This window comes from Octopus bimaculoides, chromosome 20, assembly GCF_001194135.2.
Source record: "Octopus bimaculoides isolate UCB-OBI-ISO-001 chromosome 20, ASM119413v2, whole genome shotgun sequence".
Taxonomy (NCBI): Eukaryota; Metazoa; Mollusca; class Cephalopoda; order Octopoda; family Octopodidae; genus Octopus; species Octopus bimaculoides.
The window spans coordinates 19,043,872-19,052,467 of NC_069000.1; the positions used below are offsets into that span (position 1 = coordinate 19,043,872).

General features: G+C 31.5%; 2 long non-coding RNA genes across 6 annotated transcripts in view; one reads left to right on the forward strand and one right to left on the reverse strand.

Annotated features, from left to right (window-relative positions):
• LOC106868233 (uncharacterized) overlaps nucleotides 1-8,596 on the reverse strand; it is a 274,184-nt gene that overhangs the window by 168,624 nt on the left and 96,964 nt on the right. For 3 of the 5 annotated variants that reach the window (XR_008266388.1, XR_008266391.1, XR_008266387.1), the window contains exon 5: nucleotides 206-346. This is a non-coding gene — a long non-coding RNA (uncharacterized LOC106868233). Of the gene's footprint in view, nucleotides 1-205; nucleotides 347-810; nucleotides 932-2,038; nucleotides 2,806-8,596 lie in introns of those variants that run through there. The other 2 variants (XR_008266390.1, XR_008266392.1) reach the window with 2 other exon arrangements.
• The window catches only part of LOC128250363 (uncharacterized), a 47,181-nt gene continuing 41,554 nt past the window's right edge, over nucleotides 2,970-8,596 (forward strand). Inside the window, exon 1 of the long non-coding RNA XR_008266398.1 lies at nucleotides 2,970-3,064. This is a non-coding gene — a long non-coding RNA (uncharacterized LOC128250363). The remainder of the gene's footprint in view (nucleotides 3,065-8,596) is intronic.

Consider the following 8,596-nt stretch of genomic DNA (forward strand, 5'->3'; position numbering starts at 1 on the left):
ATGCACACACACAAACATACCCACCTACTATGATTTTTTTTTTTTATCTTGTAAAAAGAAAAATTACACGGTAGGGCTTCACATAATATAATTAGAAATAAATTACTGCAAAAAGAACCTTATTAATCTAGAATTGATAAGCGATAAATATTACATGTAGTTAAAAAAGCAATGTGAGACAATATCAGTTAGAATTATACATCACCAATGAACAGCTTTTAAATTTCCTATTACATAGCCATCGTTGCAGATATCTCGATTCAGTTGTTCTACAGAGGTCGTATATGCGCATGCGTTTTTGCCACACCACTCCTACCAGTTTCGAGAAGACTACATATTCTGTGTGCTGAAATCCACATGGAAGAAATAAAGTTGAAATATAAGTACAAATTCTCATAGGAAATTTGTCATTAATAATTAAAAGTTTGCTGAATACTATAACTATCTGTCAATTAGCACACTAACCTACTGAATCCTCTATGCAATCATTTAAAAAGTCTGCTTGCTATAAAGTACATACTTCACATTGTTTCAGCTCTACAAATATCAATTTAATTCCCACCTCACTTCCAAAGTCTTCTGTTTTAACTTAAATTGCTTTTCATTTTGATTTTCTTTTTAAGAAAAAACTCGCTTGGATTAACATTCAAAGATAATGTAGGAAAAAAAAAACGAAACAAAAAACAGCAATCAATTCTGATTAAATATGTACAAAATCAACTTGGCTATGAAGTAATAGTTCTATTACTTAAGAGCTTTGTACTGGTTTCATAAAACCTGAAGAGAGTAAAAGCAAGTTGTTGCCCTTACCTGCCAGCAGAGCACACATGACCCAGACAGGAATTTTAGTGAGTTGCAGAGAGTATGCCAGATAGTAAAGATCTTACCCATGACCTCAATGACTTATTCCCATTGCAATACTAAGCAGTGAAAAAGAAACAAAACTGACGCCTGCTTCTTTCTGTAATAAAATGACATGGTCTGATAAGTGACCTGAAGGAGGAAACTACCTATACCTTGTAAGTGTGTGCGTGTCTATATATATATGTGTGCGTGTATATATATATATATATATATATATACACACACACACACACACATACACATATATATATATACATATATATACATATATAACAGACAGACACACTCTCATGCATAATTACTCCGTGTACATGAGAAGGGGAACCCCGCTGTCTCATTTTACATACATTAAACACTATGCCCACATTTTGGCAATGTGGTTGCGCAGTCACCGGCTTCTATATAGCTACGCATGCGCTATGTTATATTTCTTAGGATGTACAGTCATCGTCGACAGAAATGAAAGGAGTACCTCATGTCAGGTCACTAAAAAGATTAAGATTCTGTCCCGCCATCTTTGTACCACATGGTATATTCAACAATATATTAAATACAACAATAGACCAGAAAAAAATAATTACATGTGGCAATAATGAGTAAAGAAGATGACTTCTATTTGAAAATTACATCAAAGGATTTTATAGCTGTTTTTAACAGAAAGGGAGGGAAGTACCACAAATCAATGCACCAAGCACAAGCTATTTCCATATTAAAAACAAAAATAATATTCAAATATAATACATTTTTTTCAGAATGGAACATACAAGAGGTATGCCATTTCATTAAAGTTTTTTTTTTTTTAAAAACCCTACCCAGTAACAAATGAAATATCATGACAGTAAGTAACTGAATTGAGTTCTATTATTATCATTAAGAGGCATAAAAGGTAGCTAATATACAGTAAACGATTCACATTCAAAAAGGGAGAAGATGGCAAAAGAGAGATGGAGATATTATGAAACAGCGATGTAATAAATTTCACAACAAAATGTTACATCGGCAATGATTAGGTAATTTCAAACAAAGCAACAAAAAAGGTATTGAGTAATCTGTAAAAGAATATAGATCATTATCAAAACAGAATTAAATATGCAGACAGTCATGGGTTTACATTTAAGTCTGCCTCGCCTCCATCTTTTTTAGTAGTCAAATGCTGTGCTTAGCTGCTACTTACCACACAGTGGCAACAATTTTATAGGCATAATTCAACAGGGCCTTTCGTTAGCTGATGCTGCTGCAGTGATTACAAGGTAACAATCCATTAGGTCATACGTAACATGTCTGGTGAACCCAATCTGCGGGGACCACTTTGCCTAAGTCCTTGCCACGGGCTAGTTTACAGGTTTAACTAATCTGACCTCATCTTAGAAAAGAGTTCTTGGAAGGGGAAGCCATAGTCAAATTTCTGCAGCCAGTTACCGGCATTGGTATTGTTGAAAAAGAACAAATCTCCTTTGACAGAATTAAAAGTATAAAGCATAAAACAAAATACATAAGGCTTTCGAAAATAGTTAAACTGATTACTATTCATACCATAATTAAGTTTTGTATGCCATATATTATTGAGGAATAGAAAAAAAACATATGATGTAATCAACAAAAAACAATGCAAGTATATCATATCCATGTAAGTAGCAGACATGCCGGTTAGTTAATCATGATGAGCTAGTATAAGTAATTTATACAAATATATTTCTTCTGAGTATGTGTGATAAGTCCAACAAGTAGGTCTCACAGTAACATATATTGCCAATTCTCATTTCATATTCAGCTTGAATTAGAATGAGTGAAACATTTTCACGCACAGCTATAGCTTGCTGTAGACTAGAAGCTAACTCTACTTCATAGCCAATCCGCCATTCTGTTATACTTAACTGTGCTAGCATGTCAATTGGTGTCTAAGAATAAGAAAGAGAATAAAGGAAGGAATAAACTTAGATAAACAGGAGTAGAAGGAGGAGGGAAATAGAGATAGTGTGTGTGTCTGTGTGTGCGCGCTTGCGTAGTTCTCGTCTGAATAGAAATTTAGAAAAGATACACTCAAGGAAAAATATTCAAGGATTTACTATCAACTTCAAGGGCCTACTTTAAAACAGAAGATAAATACTAGGAGCTTTAAATATTCACTGATGACTAAAAAACAAAAAATATTTTTGAAATTCGAAGTGATTGTTAACTACATTTTGCTGCTGGCTAAACGGTAAGCTATGTGCGTGTGTGCATGTGTGCGTGTGTGTATTCTTAAATGATGTAGTAAAAACGAAAAAACAATTAGAGGAATGTTAACATTATATGTTAAAATAATAAGTATACAAAATTTTTTTATCACATCTGCTACTACTGTCTAATTATGTAATTTCACATTTAAGATGGTGAGACTTTTTCAGCAAGATATTAAATAGGTCTTTTGGCATGTAAAACTACTGCAATCATTTCATTTACCTCCCAGGTCTTATATGCTAGTTAACTGTTTGAATGTGTATGCATGCTAGGCAGCTTACAAAGAGGGTGATATCACTATAAACCATGAACATTTGATCTAAACGCCTAGCAGCTAGACAGCAGAGCTAAGCTAGTTGGTAGGCAGACTACTGTGGAACAGTAGCTAATACTAGTTAGGAGCAACAAAGCTATCTTGATTCATCGAGATTTTACAGCTGATGTAATTTCATTGATGGCCTTATTCATCGTCTGCTGCTTTATTCTGCTAATTTTGCTATACATTTTGTACATACACACACTTTATTCTTCCTTTCTTTCTCTCTCTCTCTCTCTCTATCTGTTTATCCACCCATCTAAACCATCTATCTTAATTTCTTTTTAAAAAATCTTAACCAGAGCAGGTGTACAAAGGTAAAAAGAAAAGTGTTCGTGAAGGGATATGATCTAAGTAAAAGAGGAATGTATGATAAAGTGCTTTGTGATTTGTTAAATATTCTCTTTTATTCAACCATAACACTATGTGACAAGTTATTATTAAGATCAAATCACTAAAAATATTAATCAAATGAACGTGTTCTATTTTACTTTCCATTTTCAACATTTGACAATTTCACGAAAAAAAAAAGAATTAAAAACATGAAAATAAAATGTTAATATAAAAATAAGCAAAGTTCTTCAGAACCATACAAAATATTGCAAATATATTTTAATAAAAATATCATTTGGATGAGAGATTCCCTTCTCTTTACACAAGTAACTGCTTCTAACTTAGACATAAGGCCAACAATTTGGGGGAAGAGGGAGGGGGTTTAGTCGATTACATCAACCTCAATATTTCATAAACCCTGAAACAACGCAAAGCAAAATCAATTTCAGCAGGATTTGAACCCACAACATAAACAGCTGGAAAAAATACAAGGCGATTCTGCCAGTTTAATGCAATAATAATAGATGATAACAATTTATACTACTGGCACAATGCCTGAAATTTTGGGAGAAGGGGCTAGTTGATTACATCGAACCCAATGCTCAACTGGTACATATTTTATCCATATCAAAAGAATGAAAGTTAACCTTGGTGGCATTTGACTGAGAACATAAAGAGCTGGAAAAAAATACTGCTAAGCATTTAGTTTGATGCCCGGATGAATCTGCCTGTTTGCTGCCATAATAATGACGATTATGATTTTTTTCATAAATATAAAACCACAAATTTTGGAGAAGAAATGTAGATTTTTAATTGCCTCTGGTACACGTAATTTATTCTATTGATCTTAGAAGGATGAAAAGGTGTGATTTGAACACAGAATGTAAAGGGACGTAACTAAATACTTCAAGACTTTTTCCCCCAACGTTTTACTGATTCTGCCATTCCGCTGCTCTACAATAATGTTCATCCTTCACATTATTTAACATTTAATCTCAGTAAGGAATTCTATGTACAAACACATTGTAAATGATCTCATTTATATGTCAATAAACTTTTAGTATCATTTTTCTTTTAATGATTATGTACAAATGATGCAGTTACTTTTCAGTATAACTTGATAAAGAAGAAAAAGTGATTTGCAGATAAAGAAACTAATGAGTTAATCTAGGGAAATTTATTTCTAATTAATAATCAAAGACAATTTTTAATGTAAAAGAAAAAAGAAATGATTTGTTCATAAATAGCACCTGAATTACAAAGTAATAATTCAAAATATTTTACAAAAAACATTTTTTTAAATGGGAGATGTTATGCAGATGAATGTTATGATCTGTAGACAAACAAAAAGAAGAAAAAAAGCTTTAAATTTTAACCCACTTTAATTTAGTACTATTGTTCTAATGATGCATATTTGGAAAGAGAATTCTAAAACTAGACTGTCTTACTTTCAATCCTTCTTTAGCTTCTTAAGCTTTCCAAACACTTCTAGAATTATGGTTTTTATTATCTAACAGTTAAAAACACACATGTTCTGAGTTCAGAGAGTGTTTAGGGAGGAAAAGAAAACGTAAATACAAATTTTACTATGATAAATAGATAGGTAGGAAAATTGTGATGGTGTTAGCTTCCCTATTATGCATAGTGTTAACATTATTTAAAAAAAAAAACACATACAAACCATTAACTTTTGGTCAAATTGGCATTTTTAAACAAGTAATCTCTGTCGCTAAAGTATGTCATTTTGACAGTGATACCAACAGGACTGCTAAATAGAATTTATAAATTCCATTTTATTGTTCTACAATAAACTATAAGTAAGAAACATTGAAACATGAAAATTTTTAAGCTTCAAAAATATTGATACTAAAAGTACATATTACAGAAAGTGATAAAGGAAATGTAGACAGTGTAGCTTCTAGTTATATCAGTGCAGCATGGTTTTATTGAGAGACAGCTTGTTGTTCTGATTCAGTTGGCATATTCATTCATTTAGTGATTAAATTGATTAATTCCAACAATGAAACAAAGGTAACAGAGATTATATTGGACATCCCTTGTGAAGTATGTTACTTTTGCTTCACACGAAGAAAATCTGTTCAACTTCAGAGTAGGAGCATTTCAAATGATGTGAGACTAGTAACAATATGCAAAGGTGCTTTACCTTCTTTTTATGAGTAATTATAAAAATGTTTTTTGCCTTACTTATTGGATAATGTATTTGCAAAAGGAGAATGAATTGAAAATGTTACAACCAAATATTTTACCTTATCACAAGAACAATTCAATTTCAATTTAGTTGATTGAATCAAGATCTCCAGTATAATATACTGCATTCCAATGTTAATAAAGACAGATGATATGTTAGGTAACAAGCACAGCAGTGAATTTGTTGCAAAAGAGAAAATAAAACCTGGTGGTAAACAAATCATATCTATATGGAAATACTGAACTTTTTTTTTTTTTTTTAATTTTATAAATGAAAATAAGATACTCTATCATGAAAGCAAAGAATTTGCAAATAAATGTTTTGAAGTGTAAAATTGACCACAAAATTTATTTTAAATGGATAAATTCTACGAGCGAGATCGTTGCCAGTGCCCCTGGACTGGCTTGTGCGGGTGGCACATAAAAGACACCATTTCGAGCGTGGCCGTTTTCGTGCGGGTGACACGTAAAAGCACCCACTACACTCTCTGAGTGGTTGGCGTTAGGAAGGGCATCCAGCTGTAGAAACTCTGCCAAATCAGACTGGAGCCTGGTGTTGCCATCCGGTTTCACCAGTCCTCAGTCAAATCGTCCAACCCATGCTAGCATGGAAAGCGGACGTTAAACGATGATGATGATGATGATGATGATGATATTGAAACAAACATTTACTATTATTGGTAAGATTATAAATATACATATTTAAAATTTCATTCATATTTTTATAATTTTAATTAACATTAAATATAGTTGATATTGATGACTTCGCAAATATAATCCTGAAAAATATGCAAAATGCTAATCTTTTGAAAAATTCTTCATAAAATTTACTTGTCTCACTTGAAATTTTGGTGATACATGTATAAATGCAAATGTCAGTCTCAGCAAATCTATTTAACTTATCCATAACTGTATACCTGAGTACATGACAGCAGGGTTAGATTCTTAAGCCATGAAATAAAAAACTGATTTTGGTTTTTAAAAGACTGGGAAATTGTAATGTTAAGTAGTAAAAAAAAATTAGATAAACTTGAATTGTTGGGTTAATCGATAAGCTGTAGACATGTTAGGAAGAGTTCCAAATGGATACAATTTGAGAAAGGTAAGACTGTTTTGAGTGGAATTTCAGGGAAAAGATACACTAGGGGTGATAGGAAGATGAATGCCAGGTGCAACAAGTGTGTATACATGGGAGTAGTATATATTCAGCAGGTTCAGAGAATTGTGGTAGTGGTAAAAAAAAAAAAGAAGACATAACTGAACCAGCCTGATGGTGCACAGGTAAAATGCAAGGTATAACATTAATGGAACTAGTTGATTTATCATTTGTCTCAAAACTGGGCCTTAAAACAAACACATTGGTGCTGAATGCTTGAAGAGTTAGTCAGGATTTGGACAATTGCTCCCTCTCATGAGAATTTACATAATGTTTATTAAAATGATTAATATATTTATAAATTCATTTTAAGTGTTGTACATCTGAAATATCTTCAAAAAAACAAAAGCAAAAAATAAAACAAGATATATAATACAATGAAGTTATTCCTTAACTTTACAATGCTACTGGAAAATAATAGAATACTGCGAAAAACTTCAGAGCAAATTACAATTTAGATGCAACAATACCAGTATTTAAAGAAGATCCAAAAAATAACCTCACCAAAATTTTTATGTATATAATTATTAATTTGTTATTAAATAATAATAATAATAATAATAATAATAACAACAACAACAGTTGCTTGATCCTAGCTATAATAAACAATGTTGATCTGCAGCTAGGCAATTGGTCATACAAGACTGATGTGTTTTATAGATTTATATAATTTTAAGAATGCAACTGTTTTCTACATGCAGTGGATAACCATAAAAAGCCTTAAATGGTTTCCCAACAGATCATACTGTATATTGTAATAGCTGTTGTGTGTGTGTGTGTGTGTGTGTGTGTGTGTGTGTGTGTGTGTGTGTGTGTGTGTGTGTGTGTGTGTGTGTGTGTGTGTGTGTGTGTGTGTGTGTGTGTGTGTGTGTGTGTGCACGCGCGTGCAATGTAAGAGTGGGTGGTTTGATCGACTGCGGTTTGCATAGGTACTAATCTGAGACTGAACTAGCAAGTGACTAATAGCAGGATTTCAGAGGATATAATTAAATGAGAGAAATGTTCACTTTAATCCATGCTAATTACAGACTATATTTGCAACATTTTTTTTTTTTTTTAATTTCTGAATTTAATAAGAAAATTATAAAAATATTTCAATTTAATAATAATAATAATAATATATATATATATATATATATAAATACACACACATACACACACAAACAAACAAACGCAGGCGCACATGTTTCTTTTATTTGTCAATCAGCAAATTTATTTACCATTATATACATTGAAAAATACATAGTTAATAATTTTAACATTAGTAATTAGTAAGAAACAATGTTAACACTAAATTTGATAACAAGTGTTCAAAAGGTTGTGAAAATACATAACTATATTTAAAGCATAAAAAGCTATGCAAGTAGTAAAATTTAATAAAATCAAAATAAGACTATAGAAAATCCATATTTACAAGTATGATATCTACAAGCATTGTGAAAATAAAATCTTAATCGAATATTAAATATATATATATATATATATATATATATATAGCA